This window comes from Lycorma delicatula, chromosome 12, assembly GCF_047948215.1.
Source record: "Lycorma delicatula isolate Av1 chromosome 12, ASM4794821v1, whole genome shotgun sequence".
NCBI lineage: Eukaryota > Metazoa > Arthropoda > Insecta > Hemiptera > Fulgoridae > Lycorma > Lycorma delicatula.
In genome coordinates this window covers 16,960,760-16,987,868 of record NC_134466.1, presented here as the reverse complement: position 1 = coordinate 16,987,868, position 27,109 = coordinate 16,960,760, and the positions used below count along the sequence as shown (strand labels likewise).

The following is a 27,109-nucleotide window of genomic DNA, read 5'->3' as shown; positions in this document are numbered from 1 at the left end:
AACAAGGAAATACTAGTTGAGGTTATAATAATATATAGACTTACTATCCTAAAATAAATATAACTGTAATAAGAACTAATCTGAAATTAAATATCTCAACAAAAAAATTGTCTTCGATAGTATTACAGCTTTGTCATGTTGGTAATGATAATAAATAAATATCAGCTGATATCCAATGTAATTAGTACACTTTGGGACTAAGCTGTTCATTTTCTTTGTTCTTGAATAGTAAAATTCGTAAGAATTTTGGCATTATATTATTAATCAAAAAGTCATTATTACTTTTTTTTTAATTATGACGAAACGAAAAATTTGATTAAAATTATATTTTTAACATCTTTTAATTCAACGTTCCGTTCCATCATGACTACCATTTCATTAAAAAATATGTTTCTTTTAAATTACTGAAAATTGTTACGTTCTCGCTTCTACTTTTAGAACCACATAGTATTCCAAACTGATTCATATAATTTCATTGTTGAGAATTTAGTCACTAAATCTGTTATAATTTTCTTCGTATAATAACGATTTAGTTTGACCCTACAAATAATAAGTCATTGGTGATATATCCATTGGTTTGTAAATTCCATATTCAAATAATTCCTGACTAATCTATGTTTATATGAACATGGAGTAATTATTTATTTCCATTCGTAAAACATGCCCTGGTATTCTTTATTTTTTAATGATATATATATCTACCTCTATTAATAAAAAACCAAACCAATCGTCCCAGAAAGCTCTGAAATGAATGGTTGACTTAGATGTACTCTTTCTACTTTTACTCCCTACTCAGGCTAGTCATGCTTACTAGTGTTAAATAAAATATAATCTCAATAAAGTGAGGTAACAAAAATTTAACTACATTGCACATATTAATTATGTTAAAATTTAAACAAAAAGGTGTTTATTTTTCTTTCTCAATTAATATTTTTCTGAATATATTTAAAATTCAAATCCTGAGGTTACTGAAGTTTCCTGATTGAGCCTATTCTTCAATGACATTTAACTAAAATTTGTATCTAATTAATCTATTTTAGAACCAAATTATCTAGCAATATTGGTCTCCCTTACTTAAAATTGTCAAATTCCCCTTAATTCTATCTTCTTTCTTTCTTTTACACAGTTCTTGTATCCTAAATTTTAGTCTTTGTCTTCATAAATTAATATTAAAGTGTCTGCTGTTTTGAAAGATTTATTTTTATCCTTACTGCTATTTAGGAAAGAGGCCAATTTTCTATACATAGTTACTAAAAGAGATATAATATGAGATAATATAGAGATATATTTATGTTAAAAACATAAATATATCTCTCTCAAAATAATTTTAAGCAAAGATATATTCATAAATATAAAAACCTGAAAATTTTACATAATTTTTTTACAATTCTTTGCTTAAAAAACATAAATTTTAGTACGTACTTTGCTTCTAACGGTTTGGTCAGCGCGTTTGACCTTTCTTCTTGCAACGTTATCCAAATCTTTCTATCCTGATTGAACAAGCTCCGTTATAGCTGCTGTACTGTAATGAAGAGACTCCAAAATTGCTTTAATTTTTTTATATTTAAATTACTCTTTTATCAGTTTAACATATTAACAACAGATATTCAAGCAACATTAATCATATCAGAATAACTGAATAGCACCGCAAGTTCTCAGTGCAATCCTGCATTTAGAATTTTACTGTCAATTTCCCCCACCGATTCTCTGTTATTTGTCATTACCGAATTAAATCATGCACTTGAACTAATAATGCTTTCATGAAATCTATTCTCCATTTAACTATACATCAGTACGTTAGATAACAATACATACAGTTTTATTGGAAGTACATTTTACCAAAGCTTTTTCTAAGATAAATATTAAGCTAATTATTTTACGTTTTTTGTTAATATTATTTTAAAAATAATATTTATTATATGATAAATTTTTAAATAATTAGCTTAATATTCGATGTATACTTAAAATGGAGTTCTAATTTTAATGAAAACTTAGTTATGTGCATGATTAAATTCAGTGGTGAGAGATAATGGAGAAGATCAAATGCTTATATACTGAAGAAACGGTTTTCATATTTGGAATTTCCCTTTCAGGAAATCTCTCCTAATATTCATGTTGAGCAGCTTCTAATTTCCATTAGAAAATCCATAAACAAAACTTACATTGGCATATTCCTTGTTAGAAAATTGAAATTGAAATTGGCCATCGTAGTGGTTTTACACTATGATAGGATAAAACTACACTTCTTTAATATGTATGATAATTTATGACAACAGATTAAAACAAAGTACACAATTTTCATTGTTGACCAGCTTTCCCATGCATTCCAGTACACATTCCCGTACATTCCAACTTAGTTTTTATGTATTTATTTCATTTTACCTCTGTAAATTATTGATTATACATAGATAAAATATTGTTTTATAAAGTTTGAGTTTCTTTTAAAATTATTTTCAGTAACTAACTTTTTTGGTTTTTAAAATAAATGGTTTTTAAGTACAGAAAGAATAATATGATGTTCTGTCTATTTTACATCAATAAAAAATAAATTTTTAAAAGTTTTTATTGGGTGTATTTATATTAATTTTCTCAGAATTAAATTTTCTGGTTTGTTACTAAATATTCCGCATTTATTAGTCATTTAACAAAGCTATTGTTCTACAAACCTAAAAAAAAACCTTGTTTTTTGACACCGAATTTTGAGTTTTACATTGAATATCTTAAAAACTATTGTGTGAATTAAAATAACTTTCAAATTCTTAAGTCATCATGTAGCTGATTTTGATTCAGGTAGCTCTGTCTCCTTACAGACTTCTGTTTTTCTGAAGCAATTACCAACAATACTTTTTGTGATGACCTACATGCTTTGTCAATCCATTCTCTTTTCTGAAGAATATTTTTTTTCACAAAATCTTATGCTGCAAGATGTTTTTGTATTTTTTGAAAAATATTTTTGTTAAAACCTTTTATGACAATAAAACTTATTTTCTATACTGCACTGTTTTGCTTAATATAAGTTAAACTTTTTGAATGCAATAATGCTTTTTTCCAATAAAAGCATTTGTTTTGTCTGCATTAAAAACATTTCCAGATAAGTATTCTGACAATTTTGGTGTGTAATTAACCCATTAATTTACATTTTTACTGCAGTTGCTTCTCTTTGACATTGTTTTAAAAGAAATAAAATGCCTATTTCAGTATTTTTCTTTGAAGTCACTTTTCCTTAAAAACATCAAGGGCCCTTTTTTTAAGAAATGGCTTAGAAAAGGAATTTTCTGTCTTACATATTACACCTACAATTTATATCATGAATATTTAAAAAAAATTTCTTTTGTAATAATTCAACCATGTTTTACCAGTCATAAAATATTCTGCTACTTTCCAAACACTACTTTTTTTTTCAATTACTAATTTTTCATTGCAATTTAAAAATGTTCACTTACTTTTTTCAGAGCAAAAAGTATTTCTACTACAACGAAACTGAAATTCTTCTCAGATGCCACTTTGAGTCAGAAAAAGAATTCAACTGTTACAGATGTTTTACTTGATTATATCAACAAAGTGTAGCTTTTAATTAAATTTAATAAATTTTCCCTTTATGTGGATAAAGTTTTATACTACCTATGTATTTGGCAGAATAGAAAGATTTTACGTCGCATAAGAGAATATTCTAACACCAAATTATGATAACATTCTTAAAGAACATGGAACATTTAAATTATTAGGAAAATACTGGAGGAGTTTTAAGTTAAAAAAAAAGAATGTAGTCTATGCTGACGATGAAGCTCCCAAATTTTTAATGTGGAAGCAGCAAGTTTCATTAATAAAAATAGGAATAAAAATTTTTTTGACATGAATTCTTACCAGCTGACTTAAATAAGTAAGAAATAAAAAAAGACTTGTGTGAAATTGAAAGAACTGCTACAGACTGGTGAACTACATATAATAATATCAGTACAAAGAGTAAAAAGGATGACGAAGAATTTCTAAATTTTGTATCAAGTTGAAAGGCACAATTTTTCTACACGAAGCCTTTTAGTAACATCATAGTAATGACAAGGAGTTACTCCTTGTCATATGATGACTCACCATCCAGCAAGACTACGAAGATAATTTTTTTTTACGTAAAAAGACAAACTTAGGACCACACAAGTATCACTTATATACATTTCTCATTTTTTTGGCTTGGATTTGTTTTTGCTCATCTGTCCATTTTCTTCCTGTTTTTCTTTCTTCTGCCACAAGAACTTTTATACTGTAAATTATTCTTCAGATATTATCTCAATCACAACAGTCCTCTTCTTTCAAGCCTATCCTTTGAAAGGAACCTTCAATCTGTTTCAGGTAATTTGATTTGTAATTTACGTTCCATAGCTCATTACTTATTTAATCTATTTGGATTGATCCCAATTGTATGCTCCAAGAAATTTAACCTTCTTTTCTTCATCCCTGTTTCTTGATATCAGTAATATTCTTGTTAGATTTCAGTCTGTACCTTTTTTCAGTTCTTATGGACCATCGATTTTCCTCAGTAATCCTCTTTTGATCTTGAACAATTATTCAAGGTCAGTTAGGTGCAATGTTTCAGTGCCATATACGATTACTGGTATTGGTACAGTTGCATACATCTTAATTTTGTGATCTTAGAGAGATTTTTCTTATTTTAGATTTTTTTTGGTGATAAATCTAGACTTCTTCAGTTTTAATATTCTATTTTCAATTGATGATTTATCTATTCTGCTTATAATCTCTCCTGGTTACTAAAATTAGTTTGTGACATTTATCATTCTGTATTTAATCTCTATTGTCGTTATTGTTAATGAGTTGATGTTCAACTTGATTTTCAACTTGGAAAAGTATACCTGTAGGCCTGTTTTTTTGGGTTATCTTTATTAACTGTATGTTTCTTTGTTTCAAGTAAAACAGCCGGGTTATCAAAAGGACTAGGCATCTTATTTTGACATTTCAGTTCTTGGATTCGATTCCTGAACCCATATCATTCATCTACCAAAACCAAATTAAAGAGGATCAATGACAGTGCATCATATTGTTTCAACTTTGTTGTGGCTAGAAAAGATTTGCTTATTTTTTCCATAAATTTAAATTTAGACTATGATTGTGAGTTTAATGTGATTTAAAGTTTTCCAGTCAACCCTGTATTCTCTCGAAAGTTTGAAAAGGAGTCGTCACTCTGTTTTCTGAAACTTGATAAAAGATAGGTTTGTTCCTGGATATATAGTATTTTAGATCAGCATTCAAGTCCTAGTAAAGTCAGTTATTTTTATATGGATTTGAATACTAGATTGTGGATACAGGTGTTCTTTGAAGGTTGGGTTTCAATTAACCACACATCTCAGGAATGGTCGAACTGAGACAGTAAAAAACTACACTCATATATATTATCCTGATTCATCTTCTGAAGTTATACTTGAACAGTAATTCCCGGAGGCTAAACAGGAAAAAAAGAAGTATTTTACATCAACTAGAAACTTTGTATCTGTTCCAGAAATGATTGTCCCTTTCAAAAATGTCCTTGATACTTCCTATTTTGTGATCTATTTGGGGTTCTAACCTATTCAATAGCATTTTGAAACCGCAAAATAGAGTAATTCATATTTATGTGTTTGTCATTAATTTTCATTTAGAACATGTTTTTTTCTTTTTAAGAAGAAGACAAGTTATTATTAAATGGCTTTTATTTGTTACCAACTGTCAGAGTTGTTCTAGAAGATTTTCAAGTACATTAATATATAATTTATATAGACTGTAGAAGTGCGAATATATATATACACAAACACACACAGAAAAACACCGATTACCTGGGTTGACTTTTTGCAAGAGTAAATTCGGAAAATCAGAAATAAAGATAATTATAAAATTAAAAAAGGTTTATCATAGAAATTAATTAAAAGGTCATATCATTATAGTGTTAAATGAGTATTTAATAAAAAAATAAATATTTTCATAAAATCAAAAACATTCTCAGAACATTACATACAATGTAATATGATGTACAAACAAAAATTTATGTTCCCATGACTTTATGAATACACATCACATTATGTATTAACAACAATGGCTACTTCATAATCTAATGCAGAACTCTTTTTTTGGGGGGGGGGGGGCGAAAAACGCTATTCCGTTATCATCACCTGAGTCAAAATAATAACACGAGGCTCCTTCTTGGACATTAAAATATTAGTGAAATAGCATTAAAACTAAGATACAATTCATTGTAAGAAACTGGACTTCAGGTTGTCCATCATGACAATGCTTCTCTCCATTCCTAGTGTCCAATTCATGATTTCTTTGCCAAGCAAAAATTTCTTTCGGTTTTGTGGGCTCCTTACTTTTCAAATATGATTTCTGATTCTTCCCCAAGGTAAAGAACCCTATGAAAGTGTTCCAATTTGAGGGCTGAGAGGACAAAAGTAAACGTGACAGCACAATTAACAACGTTACCAAAGGAGAACTTCCAGCAATGGAAGACTGGGTTAAGGAAATTATTTTTTCCTTGGCCTACAGCTAGTTTTTGAACAGAATTTGTATGTATTAGAGTAGAAATAAATTTAATAAATAACTCGTAGAAACAAGATGAATGACTTATATATAAATAAAACACTAATTTCATACGAAAATTTATTTAAAATAAAAAAATATAACTAATTTTAAATCATGCATCATATCTTAATCTTGGGTGAATTATATGTATACAATCTTATGAAAACAATTTTACACAATTCGTTTCTTCATTATGAAAATCAATATGTTTTAAAAATCTATCTTTTCTATTAAAAGACTTATCACAAAAATCACATGTAAATCTTTTCTGACCAGTATGAACAGAAAGATGTATTTTTAATCGATAATTTTCAAAAAATGACATTTGACAAAAATTACATGAGAATTTTTTCTCACCAGTGTGAATAGAGAGGTGTCTTTTCAAAGTATCACAGCGACTAAAAGGTTTCAGGCAAATACTACATGAAAAACTTTTCTCATTGTCATGAGTAGATAAATGTGTATTTAATGTACACCTCTGACCAAAAGATTTCAGGCAAATATTACACGAGTACTTTTTCTCATGAGTATGAGTGGAAAGATGTATCTTTAATAATCCATTCTGATTAAAAGATTTAAAGCAAATATTACATGAATGTTTTTTATCGCTATTATGAATTGCAAGGTGTTTCTTTAAAGTACTACTCCTATTAAAAGACTGTAAACAAATATTACATGTAACTTTTTTCTTCCCTGTATGAATTAGAAGGTGTCTCTGCAAATTACGATTATTATTAAAAGATTTTCCACAAGTGTTACATTTAAATCTTTTTTCAGCGATATGAGAAGAAAAATGTCTGTTAAAATCACCTCTCCGATAAAATGATTTTTGACATATTGTACAATGGTAACTTTTTTTTTCGATATGAATATTATTATGATACTTAAGATTATATTTTGACTTGGAATGTTTTTTCACAATGATTACAAGTATATCTCTTAGCGTCATTAATATTTTGTTTATTACACTCCACTAATCTATCACTTACATCATTATTATTAATTTTTATATCATGTTCAAATACTAATGATTTGTCATTACTGAATCCATCACTACTAGCACTGTCAATTTCATTGAATATTTTATGTAGACGATTATCTAAAACGTTATCTTTACACTTGTCGAGTATCATATATTTTGCATTCTGAATATTATCCTCAATATTTTCTAAAACTGAATCGTCAATAGTCTCATCAGCAAGGTCCATGGGGGAGTCCCATGTTGTCATGGGACTCCCTTTCTTATTACGGTTTCTTTCTTATGTTCTTCAATTGCTACTGTTGCTGTTTGGTTCCTGTACATGTTAGCAATTGTTCTTCTATCTCTGTATTTGAACCCTATATTTTTTTAAATGCTGAACATTTTATTCCAGTCTACGTTATCTTTTTAGCCTTTTCTAGGTCTATAAACGCCAAGTATGTCGGTTTGTTTTTCTTTAATCTTCCTTCTACTATTAATCTGAGGCCTAAAATTGCTTCCCTTGTCCTATACTTTTCCTGAAACCAAATTGGTCTTCTCCTAACACTTCCTCCACTCTCCTCTCAATTCTTCTGTATAGAATTCTAGTTAAGATTTTTGATGCACGACTAGTTAAACTAATTGTTCTGTATTCTTCACATTTATCTGCCCCTGCTTTCTTTGGTATCATTACTATAACACTTTTTTGGAAGTCTGACGGAAATTCCCCTTTTTCATAAATATTACACACCAGTTTGTATAATCTATCAATCGCTTCCTCACCTGCACTGCGCAGTAATTCTATAGGTATTCCGTCTATTCCAGGAGCCTATCTGCCATTCAAATCTTTTAATGCTCTCTTAAATTCAGATCTCAGTATTGTTTCTCCCATTTCATCGTCCTCAACTTCCTCTTCTTCCTCTATAAAACCATTTTCTAATTCATTTCCTCCGTATAACTCTTCAATATATTCCACCCATCTTTAGACTTTACCTTTCGTATTATATATAGGTGTACCATCTTTGTTTAACACATTATTAGATTTTAATTTATGTACCCCAAAATTTTCCTTAACTTTCCTGTATGCTCCGTCTATTTTAGCAATGTTCATTTCTCTTTCCACTTCTGAACACTTTTCTTTAATCCACTCTTCTTTCGCCAGTTTGCACTTCCTGTTTATAGCATTTCTTAATTGCCGATAGTTCCTTTTACTTTCTTCATCACTAGCATGCTTATATTTTCTACGTTCAAACATCAGCTGCAATATATCGTCTGAAACCCAAGGTTTTCTACCGGTTCTCTTTATTCCGCCCAAGTTTGCTTCTGCTGATTTAAGAATTTCCTTTTTAACATTCTCCCATTCTTCTTATACATTTTCTACCTTATCTTTTTTACTCAGACCTCTTGCGATGTCCTCCTCAAAAATCTTCTTTACCTCCTCTTCCTCAAGCTTCTCTAAATTCCACCGATTCATCTGACAACTTTTCTTCAGGTTTTTAAACCCCAATCTACATTTCATTATCACCAAATTATGGTCGCTATCAATGTCTGCTCCAGGGTAAGTTTTGCAGTCCACGAGTTGATTTCTAAATCTTTGCTTAACCATGATATAATCTATCTTATCAGATAGATTATATCTGATTGCAGTATCGCCTGGCTTTTTCCAAGTGTATATTCTTCTATTATGATTTTTAAATCGGGTGTTGGCAATTACTAAATTATACTTCATGCAAAACTCTATAAGTCGGTCCCCTCTTTCATTCCTTTTGCCCAGCCCGTATTCACCCACTATATTTCCTTCCTTGCCTTTTCCAATGCTTGTTTTCGGTCAAGGTCGCAGAAACAACATTGTTTGAGAACCAACAGTTTAGTCGATGTCGCAATACGGCTAGAATAATTCAACAAACCCCGTTGTTATCGAAAACATACCACGAATTACATCATCGACGTAACGCAATATTATTTATTACTATATCAATACTGTTCAGAGTGGGGAGTGACGATGGAGCTCTCGGTGTGCAGTCAGATTACTTATCGGTAAATCGTTTCGGGTGTGTTTCATAATAATTCTGTTTCGTTTTTAAGACGTGCTCGCTTAACTGTTAACAAAATTAAGCCGGCAGTACAGAAAATATTTTCTGAGATGTTTCTTTAATTATATTTTTCTGACCCGATACATATTATTCGGCAACTTGACTTTATTTAATCGGGTCGAGCGATACGGCGGCTATCTTAATATGTTGTGATCGCAATCTTGTATTTTGTTGAATTTGTACTTTTCATAGCGGTTCTTATTTAATCGCAGTAGGAAAAAAGAAGAAAACCCCTTTTCTACCGATATTTGAAGGTTACTTGATTTTTCGTGTGAAATACGCAAAAAATATTCTAAAAATACGCCCTATTAACTAATCTTTCTCGTTTTCCTAGCCAAATTTAGGCGCTTTTAGACCTAACATTTTCCGAACATCGGCTATTTTAGTCAGAAATGGCTATTTAAAAAAAAATTAAAAGACTTTTTTCTTATTTTTTATAAGTCGAGGAAGCGTTTTATAAGCTAATTGATATTTATAAAAATCCATTAAGCGATAACGCTAAGCGTTAAAAAGTATCGGTTATTTTAAAGGTAGCGTATTTGATTCTGGCTTGGACCGGTTAAATTTAAACCGCACGTATAATTTCTTTCCCCGATCAAATGTATCAAAAGTAACCTAATATAATACACAAGTAAGGGAAGCAAAGGAGGTCGTATATGGTGTTAATCGCGTCTCCATCGTGTAACTTTTCAAACGAGGTCCTTTACCTTACTCGTTTTCGTACTTCCGCAGAAGAGTGAAATTTTATAATTCAAGATATAACTAAAACCGTCTTTTTACAGTATATATTAAATCTAGCGACTTGCAAACTTTATGTGAATTTGGGTGCACACTTAAATCGACCCACCAGAATGGTCTAGTGGTCTTCCCAAATCAGCAGATTTGGAAGTCGAGAGTTCCAGCGTTCAAGTCCTAGTAAAGCCGGCTATTTTTACACGGACTTTAATACTAGATCGTGGATACCGGTGTTCTTTGGCGGTCGGGTTTCAATTAACCACACATCTCAGGTACGGTCGAACTGAGAATGTTCAAGACTACACTTCATTCACACTCATACATATCCTCATTCATCCTCTGAAGAATTATCTAAACGGTAGTTACCGGAGGCTAAACAGCAAAAAAAAAAGAAAGAAAGGTGCACACTTAAAAGTTTAACCGAGGTAATATGCACACACGCGCGCGCACACACAAATTCTTACACGAAACTGAAGTAACATATTAAGAAAGCGTAGTAGTAGCAAGTTGTTATTACGATCGACAAATTTTAAGGAGTATCAAACTGACAGAATAATAGCGATCACAGTGACTTAGTAAACTGCTAAATTGCTAACTCTACTCTAAAAATAGCCGAAAGATTACTTTGAAAGTTATAAAAATAGTGTAGTACACTGTTCTTAACTAAAACTCGATATTGATTATTAGTTAAAAACAAAATTCTGATAATAAGAATAGCTAATATATATTTTAAAAGTTAAATTCTCAATCCCGTATGTATTTTTCAATAAACTTTCAAGCCTTCTCTTCATTAAACTTAAATTTTTTATTCCGTAAAGGAAATTCCCGATTATAGTTTTCTCCTTTTAGTGGAAAAATGTCTAATCGGTAAATTACATTTTTTAGATAGATGATGTGGAGATATTATTTTTTTTTTATAACCGTATTTTCTTACGATTATCATCAAATTGTTTCAGAGTAACGATAAAAACCCCGATGTCATTATGATATAAATGGCGCGAAAACTCGAGAAACTTTATCGGAGGCGTTAGGGTAAACACGTTCCACAAAATTGTAGCTGACGCTTGTTAGAATTTTATCATTAATTTCTTTGTATTTGTTATTTCTATTAAGACGCCGGTTTAGGTAAGAGTAGGTGTTGCGATATATACGCGTGAGGTAGAGTAGAACGTGAAAAAATTTACTTTCGTAAAACGTTTGTGTTATTAATGTACAAAATACCGTAAAAATTAAAAACGGTAATTAATTAAAAGCGGAGTTTGAATTTGTTATTTGCCGCGATGCGGAAAATTTAACGTGAAAAAGATCTACTTACTGTTACATAACACAGAGTTTGTCATAGAACAAGATATTAAGTCTATACTGTACTCTCCTACCGTCATCTTTTTCACATACGTAGTACATATTTTTTTGCGTTATTATAATATTCGTGTAATTTTCATCGCGTTATTATAATATACCTTCACTTTGTATTCTTTTCTTTTCAAAATGTCGATCAGATATCCCGAGCATTAAAAAATCGCAAAACGATACGTTATTTAGAAATTCATGAACATTAATCCAGTCGATATGAGCGAATAGTAAATTTTTTTTGTGATCGAGGAATAAATGATATTAATGAAGTTTACAACGTACACAACTCGACTTGGACTTGCAAAACAGGAAGGCTGCAAAATGTTCTGTTTTATATGTATAAATTAAAAAAATATCTTATATTTATTTCAAGTACATAAAATAATTATACATCGTAGTTAGTAAATGCTATTAGGAATAAAAAAAAATCTTTAGGAAAGAGTAAAAAAACCCAAATACGTAACGCGAAAGAAAAACTATTAAAGTAATAATTATAATGTAAATCTAAAATCGCAGCTTTTAAGTGTAATTTGGTTTTAGGACGATTCGAGTCGAAAGCGAAATCAGCTAAAAACAGTCTAAAGCTTTAATATTGGAAGGACAGGTAGAAGGAAAAAATTGTGTAGGCAGGCCACGTTTGGAGTATGTAAAAAGAATTGTTGGGGATGTAGGATGTAGAGGGTATACTGAAATGAAACGACTAGCACTAGTTAGGGAATCTTGGAGAGCTGCATCAAACCAGTCAAATGACTGAAGACAAAAAAAAAAGTCTAAGGATTAAACATTTTATCTCGTAAGATAGAATCGAGGTCGGGATTACTTCACCCTTTAAGTTTATTAAAATCATTTCCTTTATTCGAGCGATAGGAAACGTTTGTCCATTTTCATTAACGGTACAATTTTTTATTAATCGATACGTAATACAGCCGTTTGTTTAAAAATGTTTCCGTTTAATTGCCGACTAAAGAGAAAACCGTGTATTGTGACCGCTACTTAATAGAAAAGTATAATTTGTTTAAATAGACTTCGATAAATAATAACATTATTAGTTATTAATTTTGTCGTTGTTTTATATTAGTAATTAATTATCGTTTATTATAATTATACATTTTGTAATAGTCGAGTGTCGCCGTACATATTTTCCAATGTTTTTAAAGCTTAAAAACTCGCCCCATAATGATGATAAAATAACAAGGTTGTTATGTTTTATTTTCTGGTTGTTTTTCTGCTTACCTATGCGGTTTCATTACATTATTGAATCGCGTAAAAATTAAAGGAAAACTAAACAAAGAAAAATAATTACGTTTTAGTGTTCTTTTTAACCCGATTCGACTTTACGCCTTTGTAAAACTTGGACGGATTTTAAAACGTTAATAATATAATTAAAATTTTCTCATCACCCGATTTTTATGTTTCGGGTCGTTGACCTTTTGGCTACCGACGGTTATTATAGTGATAGCTGTTTCTGTCGGTTATATTTACTTCTAATAAGAAAAAAAACATCTTTATAAGCCGAGTAAGAAAATCTTTTTCATTATTATGATCGCAACAGCAACTTGACTCTTAAGTCAATACTTGGTAACTGAGATTCTACCTTTCCTAAACAGTAAGTATAGCTATTATTTTAAAAGAATTTAAAAAAATAGTTTCATTGTTTCCGTAATAACAGATATTACGAAAAGAATGAAACTATATATAAAAAAATACAGTAGGCAACTAATATTTATTTACCGAAGTCATTTTCTCATTCTGTTTATCTAAAAGAACGTATTTTTTAAATTTAAAAATAATTCTGATCGAAAGTTATCGCTCGATAAATGGCCGGATTTTGATCGCCGTTCCTCTGAACAAACAGGAATAAAATTAGTTGTTAGACGGTTAATAAAACATATTTTGGAATTCTTTTGCGCGTTTCAGACGTACCTAAAGTTCAACACCGATCGACAAACATTCCAAGAGTTATTATTGTTTCGTTTTCACTGCGCGAGTTGATTTTTCTGGAGGTTACTACGGAGTAATACGTCGACGGAGAACAGCAGACTCTGTCCCTACATAATATTATGTCATTGTTAAAAAAACCGCCAAAATTACTACGAGTAATTACGTTGTTTTGTTCCGAGGTGAGGTGAGCGTTTTATAATTACGATAATAGCGCTTTGTATGTCACGCCGCTTCCTCATCTATTCCACCGATTCTGCTTATTCCCCTATTTACTTTATTGTAATCATCGATATATACCGTATATATATGGATTGCTGGCCGAGAATTGTAAATCTGGTCCTGTACATAGTTTCCCCCGTTCTCTTACGTCTAATCAGACAACAACCGATCAGGTTTTATTAGAATCCCGTTATTTACGAGTATTAATTTTCGTACGGTTTCTAAACTTCCGTTTGTGTAATATATTTACGTTTTAAATATTTAGTAAAACCGGTAATTAAATTCATTTATCCGTCGACCTCACATCGAATTAGTTATTCGTATAAATAAGCGCTTAAATAATTTATTAAATTCTTACCGTAGTTTACCGTGTAAATAACTTCACAAATCTTTTTCGTTGTAGTTTATCGAATACCGATGAATACTACGTAAAGATAGTACAGATGAATAATTAAATACAGATAAAGCTTTCAGACTTTATATAACAGCAGTAATAATCTTTTCTTAAGCTAAATGATTGTATTCGATTAAAAAAATTATATTATCGATTACCTTGAAAAGTATGAATTTATAAGTTGCCTATTTTTTCAGGTAGTCGTTGAGTTACACGCTCGAGTTCACTCGCATCGGTTGCTGTTCTAGACAGTGTAACTGAAATCTCTTATACGTAAACTAAACGGTCTTCTGTAGGCCTTCATGAGCCTAATCGATCTACCTTTAGCGATAAAGTCTACCAAACTAGTGAACGAACTAAGATTTTTGTTGTCCGGTACAAGTTGAGAACTACAATTCTCGCATTGCAACTCGTCTTGCGGTAAATCCGCAAATATAACGTAGAATGGTATCTCGATAGTAAGAATGTTCCTAAGTGTTTTCAAAAAACACCCTCAAAATCATCTTCATCTTTATTATCAAAGTAAAATGTAACGCACACAATCGTGAAATAACACTAAGAATGCGGTTGTTGTGTGCTTACAGATGAAATGATATTCCGTTCCCGTTCTGTTTTTCAGATAAGAACCAAGATAAGAAGTTATCGGCGAGTGTTGTCTTATCATCGTCGATAAATTTATCGGTGAGAAGTGCAAGAGTAATTCCGTAAATGCATTCGATAAAATTGTTTCGACAGTGTTTAGCTCTGTGAATTGTACGTTTCTCAGATGTACAAATATTCGGGCAGATGTTCAAATTATTTATTACGTAGTTTTTTCTTTTTCGTATTTAGTTTCCGGGAATTACCGTTCAGGTATTACTTCAGAGGATGATATGTATGAATGTAAATCAAGTGTAGTCTTGTACAGTCTCAGTTCAACCTTTCCTGAGATGTGTGGTTAATCGAATCCAACCACCAAAAAACACCGGTATCCACGATCTAGTATTTAAATCCGTATAAAAGTAACTAACTGCCGTTACTAGTATTTGAACGCTTGAACTCTCGACTTCCAAGTCGGCTTACTTGGGAAGACGCGTACACCACTAGACCGACCCGGTGGGTTTATTACTCGGTTTGATCAAATTATTTATTACGTATTCAATATTATTATTACATTATTACGCATGTAGGATTCGTTGCAAAGATTACAAACGGTTTGAAGGTAAACACAACACATTGGCAACATCATTGGATCGTTGTGGTTTGATGATTCATATTCTGTCATTCTTTTTTTTAAAGGATTTTGCGCAAAACTCGTACATTAATTTATTGTTTTACATATTATTTCTATTTTTTCTAATGACTGTGATGTATGTAAAAATGTGCTACTATAATATTACTAATTAAGAGTAATATTTACTATGAAAGTAATGATGTTTATTAATTAGATAACCATTTGGCGATCATTATAAACATTTTGAATCGGTATATCAGTATATAAAATGTATATTCGTGTTTTGGTGAAGACAGGAATTTATTTAATTTCTCATTCTATATTCCCTATTAAGCCTGAAAAAAAGTTTTATTTATTGAAATTTTTTTGTATTTGTTCGTACAAGAGTTATGTATATCTATCTATAAAGGAATTGATGAAACAACCATAAAACTTTAACATATATTTATATATATGTTACAGTCTATTTTAGACTATAACATAAAAGAGTTTTCTCTTTTTATATCTACACTGCCGCTTGTGGTAGAAAAAAAGAATTCAGTTAAAACTGACAATAGTTTAAAACAAAAAGACAGACGCTATTATTTGTAATGCTTTCAAGGACAAGTGATACTATAGAAAAAAACTTAACAAATGGCGTGTACGTGACCGCTACGCGCGCTCTCTCACACTCTCTCTCACTCCCCCCGCTGTTCTAGTCGATTAGAGGGTGAGGCATGAAAATATTAGTCATCGTAAAAGTTTTTTTTTTCATCAGCCCGTAATGCTGTCTAAAGAGAGAACTAGAATTAAGTTGTATATAGTTAGCAAAGATAAATCATTAATTTTAAAATTAATCTTTTTCTTTTTTTTTGTAACAGCCTTTAAATGATTAAATTAAAATTTATGTATTTAAAATAAAGTAAAATAAGAATTTGAATTATGCTGCTTTTGGATTGCAAGTTTTTTTTAATATGTTTAATTTTCATTAGCGTATTTCCTTCATTAATGCGATATACTGCGGTGAAACAAAGTTTTGTGATGAAATGTTTTAATAAGCGACAAATAAAATTTTATAAATGATTATCAGGCAAAACACGACTTTAATAATGTAAGTAGAATATACGAAATATTTTGATTTTATTTATTTAGAAAATATTTATTACGTAAATGTATGTATTAATTTATTGATTCGTACGATTTCCTCGTACCGACGACACTCAGTCGTGTCACACACCATCGAGATATCCTTTTGATTTATTAAATCGGAAAACAAATACGATCCATTATTTTGGAAATTATGAACACCGTTTCCAGTTTATTCCGTAATAATTTTTAATTACCATTTTTATCGCTAATACAGTAAGTTTGCTTTTTATCGCATAAGTATTATTGTTTAGTGAAAATATCCTTGTATATTCATTAGTCGGAATAAGAGCTAACTTTTCTAGTTTGTTATCTGTTTTTTAATCTTTAATTAAAATTAATAATTATTAATTTTAATTATGAACGTCTAATTTTGAAAAAAATAATAAAAAGGTAGAAGAATTTGAAATTGGTTTACTTATACTCAAAATGCCGTTACCGTATCAAATTACACTAACGCAAATCCATTTATCGAAATATACGTAGTCAATTTATAAATTTGCCTTTTGATTTTGAAACGAATTCATAGGTTACAGATTGTTTAACTAATACGCGATTGTTTTGTGCCGTTGAACCTAAATAAATCGTTCCTTGAAATTTCAAAATCCTTTACCGGTCTCGTAATAAAATCGATTTAATATTACACGTTTGTTTTTTATTTTATTCGAAATCTAAATATTATCCCAAAAAACAATATAATAATATACACCAGAATTAGAAACACTACAATAAAATATGCCACATTTTTTTTTTTTTTTTTTTTTTAATCGGTAGATTGTATACGGATAGATTAATTAAATATTTTAAATTGAACTATTAATTTATTACCTTAGTTATTATTTTATTATATAAAGCTACCACAAACATTAAAAAGTACAGTATAAGTTGACCGATCAATAAATATACCTGTAACAAAATGCAAAAAGGAGCCCTTAAAAATACAATTAAATTAAATAGTAAAATAATTTTTGCGTCTAATTATCGACATCGTATAACACATTCGCTCGTAGACACACTCAACACTCTCTCTCTTCTACCGAATAGATTTAATGAGGTTTTGTGAATTAAGTAACCGTACCTGATTAAGTAAGTTTTCATCCCTAAATGCAGCGTTCACTTTCAGTAAATCTTTTATCTTTTCTCGTACGTTTAACAGAAATAGAATGCAAATGTTACGTAAAATTAGTATTGCGATATTATTTGATAAAATGACCCGAAGAAAACTATAAACAGATATAGATGTTTTTATAGCGAAATAGTATTATCCCCTATAAAGACTGTAAAACGGATTAAAAAACCCAAGTAAAAAACTATGAATATTATTTTTTTTCAATCGGTTGGTTCAATCTGATGCAATATTAATAAATAATTCGAAAAAAATGGATTGTTTGATTCTCCCTTGTCCAATGGAGACGAAAAATCAACCGATTTATAGTCAACCGACTATTTGTAGCAACTTTCAATTGTTTTTTTGTAAACTGGTTTTCGTTTACTAGGTAGGAGGCAAAATCCGATTAGAAATGATGTTGAATATTCCTACCGTTAAACCGATCGATTTAAAACTTGAATACGTACTTTCATTCTACTAAATCTCAATTTTCTACAATCGCTATATAAAAATTCAAAATAACGAAAACTAGCCCTCCCTCGACTTTGTTTTTCAAAAATTTAATCCTATCAATACCTCATAAAGAACATTTTGAGTCGTTTTCCAAGTGTTTATGTCGAGTCTGTCTGAAGTAATTAATAAAAATACAGGTATGCTACGAACATACAATTCCAGAAATTTCTATTTTGAGTTTTTTTATCTAATAGCGCTTACAAACTTCAGCATCTACAAAAGCCCCAAAACCCAAATCGTTATACTATTTGTTTATAGCTATGCTGTTTCAGCATCGACAGAATTTTAGTCGGGAAGTTAAAATACAGATGAGTTCAACGGTATTACTAAAATAGTCATTAATACGTGAACGTAGAAAGGAAATCGACCAAATTTTTTTTCTACAAACAATCTTAATTTTAAAAAGATTGTAAGGACAGAATAATAATCAAAAAACAACCGCTTACACTTTTCGTAAAACAAAAGAATACAGACACTGAAAAAAATAAATAAATAAACGTAATTTTAGCGTTAACGAGATCGCGTTAAGCAAACTAATCTCTAAGATTGGAAATATTAAACGTAAAATTAATTTTGTCAAGACGGTGCGAAATTATTCTTTAAAGAAAATAAAACCGGTTACAGATTCCTACGGAAAATTTATATTGAAATTAGAATAAAAACCAATTTGATTCGTTATAAGAAAAGAGAAATACGCCTTTGCGCTAGGCGACTGAAAAAAAAATAAATTTAAGTTAGAAAACAATTATCGGAAACTTATTGTAACAGCAATGCAGAAAACTATCGTTAAATAAAAGTACGGAAACACCGTTTAAAAAACTTTAAAATTAAAATTTTTTTCTTTTAATTTTTCTTTCTCGCAAAAGCTTCTAGAACGCTAAACGTTACTCTTAACGGTTGACGATATTGAATCTTCATGTCATCGAGTCTTGAGTTAAAATCTTTTTTTATAATACCAAACTTAAAATAAGAAAAGTGAAGTAGCGGCCGGTTACAGGGTATCATTTTATAAATTCATTTTTTTTAATTTAAATTTCTATCTTTGCATTTACAACGCTTATTACCGATGTATATAAATATATTTTTATTTAATTACGATTATTTTATTCAGCATAATCTAATTTTTATTAATGATCACAAAGATTAGACGCGTAATAAATTGTTGCCGGTATCGCTTTTGAATAATAACTGTAAATTCTATTACGCTGGAATGAATCTTCATTAACATTGGGAAACATTGTTTCCCTTTGTAAAGCTCTAAGGAAAAAAGAAATTGTGGAATAAACAAATATATTTTGAATATTTTTTTACAAACTACTTTCTATTTTTTGTTATATCCGAATACTTATTTAAATAAAATAAATATTAAAAAAGAAAATGTAATTTTATAACCGAGAAAAATCCTTTCCGATCGTGGATTTATTGCGTTTTATTACTTTTAGTTGTATATACAGTAAATTAAAGAACGTTTTAAATTTTAAATATATTTATTATCTACTACAGTATATTTTTTTGGCATCGAACACATTTAAAACAAACGAGGTACAAGAACCGTCATTCAGATAATACTTTTTCTGATAGTAATGATGTTCACTACATCCGCGATCATAGTGAGAACGGAGAGATGTCATTTGTAGAGCTGATAATCACCTGAATTTTAGTTTAACGCAGGTATATAGCAGAAGCTGTTCGTTCAGCTTTAACGAAGAAGGAAACAGGAAACCGCTTCACTCCTGAGGTTTCCTAGTTAAACTTGGTATATTTTGATTGTTGTTCTTAAGAATGTATTTGAAGTTGCGGCTTTTGGCCGGTGTCAGGCTGTTTTAATATTTTCCTGACACCGGTTAATTATTTCTATATAGTGAAAAAATAATGATTCAAGAAAAAAGTTTAAAAAATTCAAAAAAATCTTATTTTATTACTTTTTCTGCTCTCCTACCCCCAAAATCACATCCCAAGAAAATGATTAGGTTTATTTTCATTTAGTATGTTAAATGGAAGAAATAAGAAAATTTCACTGAAAAATGTACAACAAAAAGTTATCTAAGGTTTCTTTTTAAGGGGTGGGGGTGAATTATGATGATTTTTTATTGTAATATTATTAATAAAGATTTAAATAAACTAGAAACTTTTTTAAAAATTCCAGAATTTGATATTTTTAAACTTTGATCGATTCTCCCATCACCAATATTGTCTCCAAAGTTACGAAGACAAAAAGAAAAAAAAATACTGTGGACCCCGCATGACTTTAATTGTACGTCTATTAAATTACATATACACATTTTTTAGAATGAAAGGTAAATAAAATTTTATTTCATTAATAAATTCGGATATTTTTTCATATTCTTTATTTTATTTAATTATTATTTATTGTAAAAATTGTTTTACAATCAGAGGTTAATAATTGTTTATAAATCAATGTATTTAAATTAAAAAAAGAGATGAAGTCGGATTGGAACCGACCCAATTAAATAAACAATTATTATTAATTAAATTCTGAATAAGTGCTCTGTTTCTGTCCAACCTATGGGCCCAAACGGACACAGCATAAAAGACCATACTTTCGAAGACACCTCAGTACACCGTGTACAAATGACGGCCCGATAGCCCGTAATCCTTCCCAGCAATCCTCCTAAGCTTGTGCATCAGAGACACTTACGTACTTATGAATTCTAACTCGGCTGATCACACAGCCTTTATACTTAATGTGAGGGTCGCCTGGGCCGTGACCCTTTCTGCGAATGTCAGTCTCAGAAATCCGTCAAATACCAGGTTGCACAGCAGGTGAACGAGAACAGAACCCTGCGGGCTTCCCCTGGTGACGGACGTTTCTACAGCCAGGTACGTATCTCTAAACAGAGCCGTACGCTTATACAAATAGTCACGCACTACGGCCTGCAGGGCTACGGGAACATTGCGGGATCATTCTCATTCATCCACTGAAGTATTATCTAAAAACGGTAGTTACCGGAGGCTAAACAGGAAAAAGGAAAAGAATTCCAACATAAGGATGGAAATGCTGCCTCTATGTCAGTAAAAATTGCCAAAACATATTTACAGTCGGCGCTTTCCACTTCGGCAAGAGCATTTAAGATGCGATCCTTGGTTCCAACCCCTTTAACGAAGCCGTACTGGCCTCGATTAAGAAGCGAGTTCATATCGATGCTTTCCAGAGCCGTTCCACAATCAGCCTTTCAAGCAACTTGGCTGACGGGTCGATAACTGCTGATCTCACTCGGATCCTTTCCTGATTTTAAGAGCACCCTCACCAAAGCCACCTTCCAACAACTCGAAAAGCAACCCTAGCTTAGGCACCCCGAGAACAGCCTGTCAAGCGACTCTGATAGAAAATAGCAACATATGATAGAAAATATCCGAGTCGAGTTGATCAGTCCCCGGTGCCTTTATCTGTGTTATCCTGATTTTTGAGCAAGTTAGGGTTAAACTAGACAATAACTCGATCAAAATTTTTATGAATGTTTAAGCCACCAAAGGAAAAACTGAATAGCAACCGCATTCGTGTAATTTGAAGCCTGCAATTTTTAATTTTTTTTTTAAACAAAAAAACACGGTATTTCCTTTAAATACAAATGACCCGAACAATTTCAAGCTTTTAAATATTTGTTCTGACTTTATAAATCAGAATGAAACTTTATTAAAAATAAAAGATATGTACTTCATCGGTTAAACGCTGTATGAACTCGTAAGAACAGAAAGACAACACTCTTAACACTTCTTCCTATGTGAATTGGACATAATAAAACCTTTCTTTATTAACTTTTTTCTAATTAGTAAATAGTGAAACAGAATTTTTGTTCACCTGGTCTAAGATACCCGCCTCAGAATTGTTTCATACTATCAAGATGTATTATTTACACGCTTAATAACACATTTCAGCCAGGTTTCTATGTTGTTTGCATGTACCGCCTGTAATTTCATGTAAAAAATGTTACATCACATCGATTATTATATTCAGCATTCCTGATGCTCAGTATATATACAAAATTTGACTTAAACTTTACTGGATGACCGATAACTAGATTTTTGAAAAAATCTTTAGATTCGACCAAGTCGATATTGAAAATGTGCGTTTTCAATTTTTTCTAAAAAACTTAATGAATATTACTAACACCGATTGTAAATGCCATGTTATTTCATAAGATATCGATTATTGAAATTGCCAATATTAATATTTTTAAATTATTTTATTTTTCATGACAGTACATGACAGGTAAAGTCGATAGATGGGTGGAATATATTGAAGAGTTATACGGAGGAAATGAATTAGAAAATGGTGTTATAGAGGAAGAAGAGGAAGTTGGGGAGGATGAAATGGGAGAAACAATACTGAGATCTGAATTTAAGAGAGCATTAAAAGATTTAAATGGCAGAAAGGCTCCTGGAATAGACGGAATACCTGTAGAATTACTGCGCAGTGTAGGTGAGGAAGCGATTGATAGATTATACAAACTGGTGTGTAATATTTATGAAAAAGGGGAATTTCCGTCAGACTTCAAAAAAAGTGTTATAGTTATGATACCAAAGAAAGCAGGGGCAGATAAATGTGAAGAATATAGAACAATTAGTTTAACTAGTCATGCATCAAAAATCTTAACTAGAATTCTATACAGAAGAATTGAGAGGAGAGTGGAGGAAGTGTTAGGAGAAGACCAATTTGGTTTCAGGAAAAGTATAGGGACAAGGGAAGCAATTTTAGGCCTCAGATTAATAGTAGAAGGAAGATTAAAGAAAAACAAACCAACATACTTGGCGTTTATAGACCTAGAAAAGGCTTTCGATAATGTAGATTGGAATAAAATGTTCAGCATTTTAAAAAAATTAGGGTTCAAATACAGAGATAGAAGAACTTGCTAACATGTACAGGAACCAAACAGCAACAATAACAATTGAAGACAATAAGAAAGAAGCCCTAATAAGAAAGGGAGTCCGACAAGGATGTTCCCTATCTCCGTTACTTTTTAATCTTTACATGGAACTAGCAGTTAATGATGTTAAAGAACAATTTAGATTCGGAGTAACAGTACAAGGTGAAAAGATAAAGACGCTACGATTTGCTGATGATATAGTAATTCTAGCCGAGAGTAAAAAGGATTTAGAAGAAACAATGAAAGGCATAGATGAAGTCCTACGCAAGAACTATCGCATGAAAATAAACAAGAACAAAACAAAAGTAATGAAATGTAGTAGAAATAACAAAGATGGACCGCTGAATGTGAAAATAGGAGGAGAAAAGATTATGGAGGTAGAAGAATTTTGTTATTTGGGAAGTAAAATTACTAAAGATGGACGAAGCAGGAGCGATATAAAATGCCGAATAGCACAAGCTAAACGAGCCTTCAGTAAGAAATATAATTTGTTTACATCAAAAATTAATTTAAATATCAGGAAAAGATTTTTGAAAGTGTATGTTTGGAGTGTCGCTTTATATGGAAGTGAAACTTGGACGATCGGAGTATCTGAGAAGAAAAAATTAGAAGCTTTTGAAATGTGGTGCTACAGGAGAATGTTAAAATCAGACGGGTGGATAAAGTGACAAATGAAGAGGTATTGCGGCAAATAAATGAAGAAAGAAGCATTTGGAAAAATATAGTTAAAAGAAGAGACAGACTTATAGGCCACATACTAAGGCATCCTGGAATAGTCGCTTTAATATTGGAAGGACAGGTAGAAGGAAAAAATTGTGTAGGCAGGCCACGTTTGGAGTATGTAAAACAAATTGTTGGGGATGTAGGATGTAGAGGGTATACTGAAATGAAACGACTAGCACTAGATAGGGAATCTTGGAGAGCTGAATCAAACCAGTCAAATGACTGAAGAAAAAAAAAAAGAAAAGACAGTACATATATGTATTATTACACATCCATAATATTTGATTTAATATTTTACAGCAAATACGACTATGCGTTCTTATGTACGATTAAATTCCATAAGGGCATAAAGTTGTAGATGACCTGAAATGAATCCCAGTTACTTCTAAAAATAGTAGAGCCATCCTCAAGAACAAAAAAAATCATGTGCCAGATTTACCAAAAAAATGCGAGAAATGATATGTTTCCTACGGCCTTCTTCATCGAGTCAAACATATCAGCGTGCCGAGTCTGCAGAAAAAATTCAACTAATATTTAGCTGACAATGGATTTTTTACTACGCTCGATACACGGACTGGCTTTTTAGTAAACATCACTGCTCTCATAGAAGGCTGCTCTAACCGGTATCTCTTGTGCTTTGTTATCTTTACATGCATTACAGTTGTTGTAAAAAGAGACCGGGACAAACAGTCCAACGCTACGTGTTAATTTTTTCCTTTCTATTTTGAAACGATTGATTATAAACACACTGCTTTAACTCGGTAGGAAATATTCATGCGCTCCTGCTATAGCACTACGTAGATGGGAAAGTGAAAACGCTAATATTGGACAATATTAGCGTTTTCACTTTCCCATCTACGTAGTGCTATAGCAGAGCTGTAGCTCTACAAGGGAAAGTATTATAATCGGTCCGATTCGGGCATATGTGGTTTTCAGCCAATCTTCAGGTTTTGACATCTAAGGAATCCAAAAAACCAAAATCCAAAACAAATTTGATTTTGGACTTTTTCTTAACCGCAGTAATAAGCGTTCATCGAGGCTTTTCAATGATATATCACAAGTGATACTTTTTCCATCGGTTCTAGAGTTGAACCTAAATGAAAATTCAATTTATGAAATATCTGGATCTATAACGGGAAGGCATATCGGTTCGATCAGACATCTCCTTTTCCATTTTTTAACATTTTTTTATTTTTTTAAATATATTGATTTATTAATAATTATTAACCCGTGATTGTAAAAAGAATTTTACAATAAATAATTATTTTCAATAATAAAAAAATATGGAAAAAAAATTAAAAGTTATTAGTGAAATAAAATTTTATGTACTTATAAAAATGAGTAGACTATATGTAATTTCACAGGCATTATTACATGTGTGTGTACGTAATAGAGATGGTGAAACATCTGATTATTTAATAATAATTGAAAATTATAATTTAGAATCATATTATTTTTGGAAAGAAAGGAATGAAAAAGAAAGTGTAACTAAACTAAACTGGTACAAGGGATTTATTTAATAAATTCAAATATAAAAATATTCAAATTAAAAAAATATTAAAAAAAAAAAATGATTGTAGATTTTTTAATAATTCAAATAAGTGAAGATATTTTTGAAGAAATGTTATTGTATTTATTATTAGAAAGAATATAACTGATTTAAGTACATTAGAAAAGAAAGATATGAAGCAACTGCAGACTACAGTAGTATAATACATTGCCGTTAAAAAACAAAGTGACACCGCATACAACCAAAAGACATAAATCATTATTAATAGACAAATAACGACAGCTGTCCAGTATATTAAAAAACAGTTTTGTAACTCATGTTAGAAAGAGAGAGATGATAGTGAGTGAGCTAGTAAATGCGCAGCTGGGCAAATATGAACGAATTATTATGAACAACTAACAAATCTGTTCGTTTCTTTTATTCTCTTGGTCTTTTGACTATGTAGGCAAGGCAAATAAAATGTTTAGACTGCAGAATTAAATGAAATAACTATTTAAAACTACATTATCTATACGAATATAATTTTGTCTTTGATTAAATGTTTTTAAAATTTTTACATTTCCAAGCATATAACTTAGAATGAATACGAGGGCTTTTAAAATATTAAAAGTTGATAATTTTTATTAATTTACTATCATTATTTGTTATTAATTTTTATTACATTTAAAGGAGGTAATAGAAACAGAAAAAATAATTATCAGCTTCCATTACGGTCCAAAAGCGTACTGCCCCGGGTTGTCTGCTACAACTTGATTGTTTGTCAACGGAATTTTAAAAGTGAGGTGTCATTTTGTTCAAAATAAAACGCTTAATAAATTTTGTAATTAGTAAAAATGTTATGAAACAATTACAAAGATATTGACGAATAAAAATTATGATGGCCGCCATTTTGAAGGTGAAGTTTTCAAAATTTTTATTTTGTAAAATAAAAAACTAGATTTTCTAAATTTAATTAATGTAGGTTTACCCGCTCCTGAGAAATATTTTTTTTTTTAATATCACAAACCGGCGTCCGAAGGAAAACAAAGCCGAGCAAGACTTATGTTGATATGATTATTAAAAATTTGAATCTGAGAATTTGGAATTTGAATTTTATCTTAACATTTTACTTTTAACAAGTAATTGTGAATAGCGATAAATCTTGAGATCAACAGTCCACACGTAATTACTAAAAATCTATTCCAAATGTTTGAAGTTCTTTACGCATATAGTACGGGCGAACCCGCGACGAGGGATGCTAGTAATCAAATAAAATTTGAACGCGAATTCTTTTCGTAAAAATACCATCACCAAAGAATAAAAAGTAAATTTAGTAAACGGTAATAAATAACATTGTACGAATTAACACGCAAGATATATTAACAAAAACTACTGATTGAGAATGAGATAATTAAAATGAAACCCCAGCATTTGCTTATTGCGGCGCCAATAACCCGTAGACAGTCAAAACATTAGGGTATTATTCAACAGTAATTAATCTTATTCGATGTTTGTACTTGTGAAAAAAATAAGTAACATTCATATTTCAAATGAGCCGTCCGATTAATCTCAATTCGATTATGCCCGTCGCTAGACGAGAGTAATAAAATAAACAATTAATAGTGGAGTTCGTAGTAGCAGCAATGTTAAAAGTGACGCTAATAATTACAGTTCGAACCGGGTCGGTTCGGTTTTAAGTCTCTCATCCTGTACATATGAAAGTAATTTCGCTCACTAGTAGTTAATTTTCGGTAATAAAATAAAATTTAAAACAATCGCATACAGAATTCGTAAACCA

At 30.6% G+C, this 27,109-nt stretch overlaps 1 protein-coding gene across 2 annotated transcripts in view; it reads right to left on the bottom strand.

Moving 5' to 3' along the window:
* LOC142332835 (dynein axonemal heavy chain 10-like) overlaps nucleotides 1-27,109 on the bottom strand; it is a 64,844-nt gene that overhangs the window by 12,519 nt on the left and 25,216 nt on the right. The window contains exon 1 of one of the 2 annotated variants that reach the window (XM_075379461.1): nucleotides 1,423-1,522. The exons of the other annotated variant lie outside the window; for it this stretch is intronic. The gene's annotated coding sequence lies outside the window, so the exon portion shown is untranslated. Of the gene's footprint in view, nucleotides 1-1,422; nucleotides 1,523-27,109 lie in introns of those variants that run through there. 2 annotated transcript variants of the gene reach the window in all.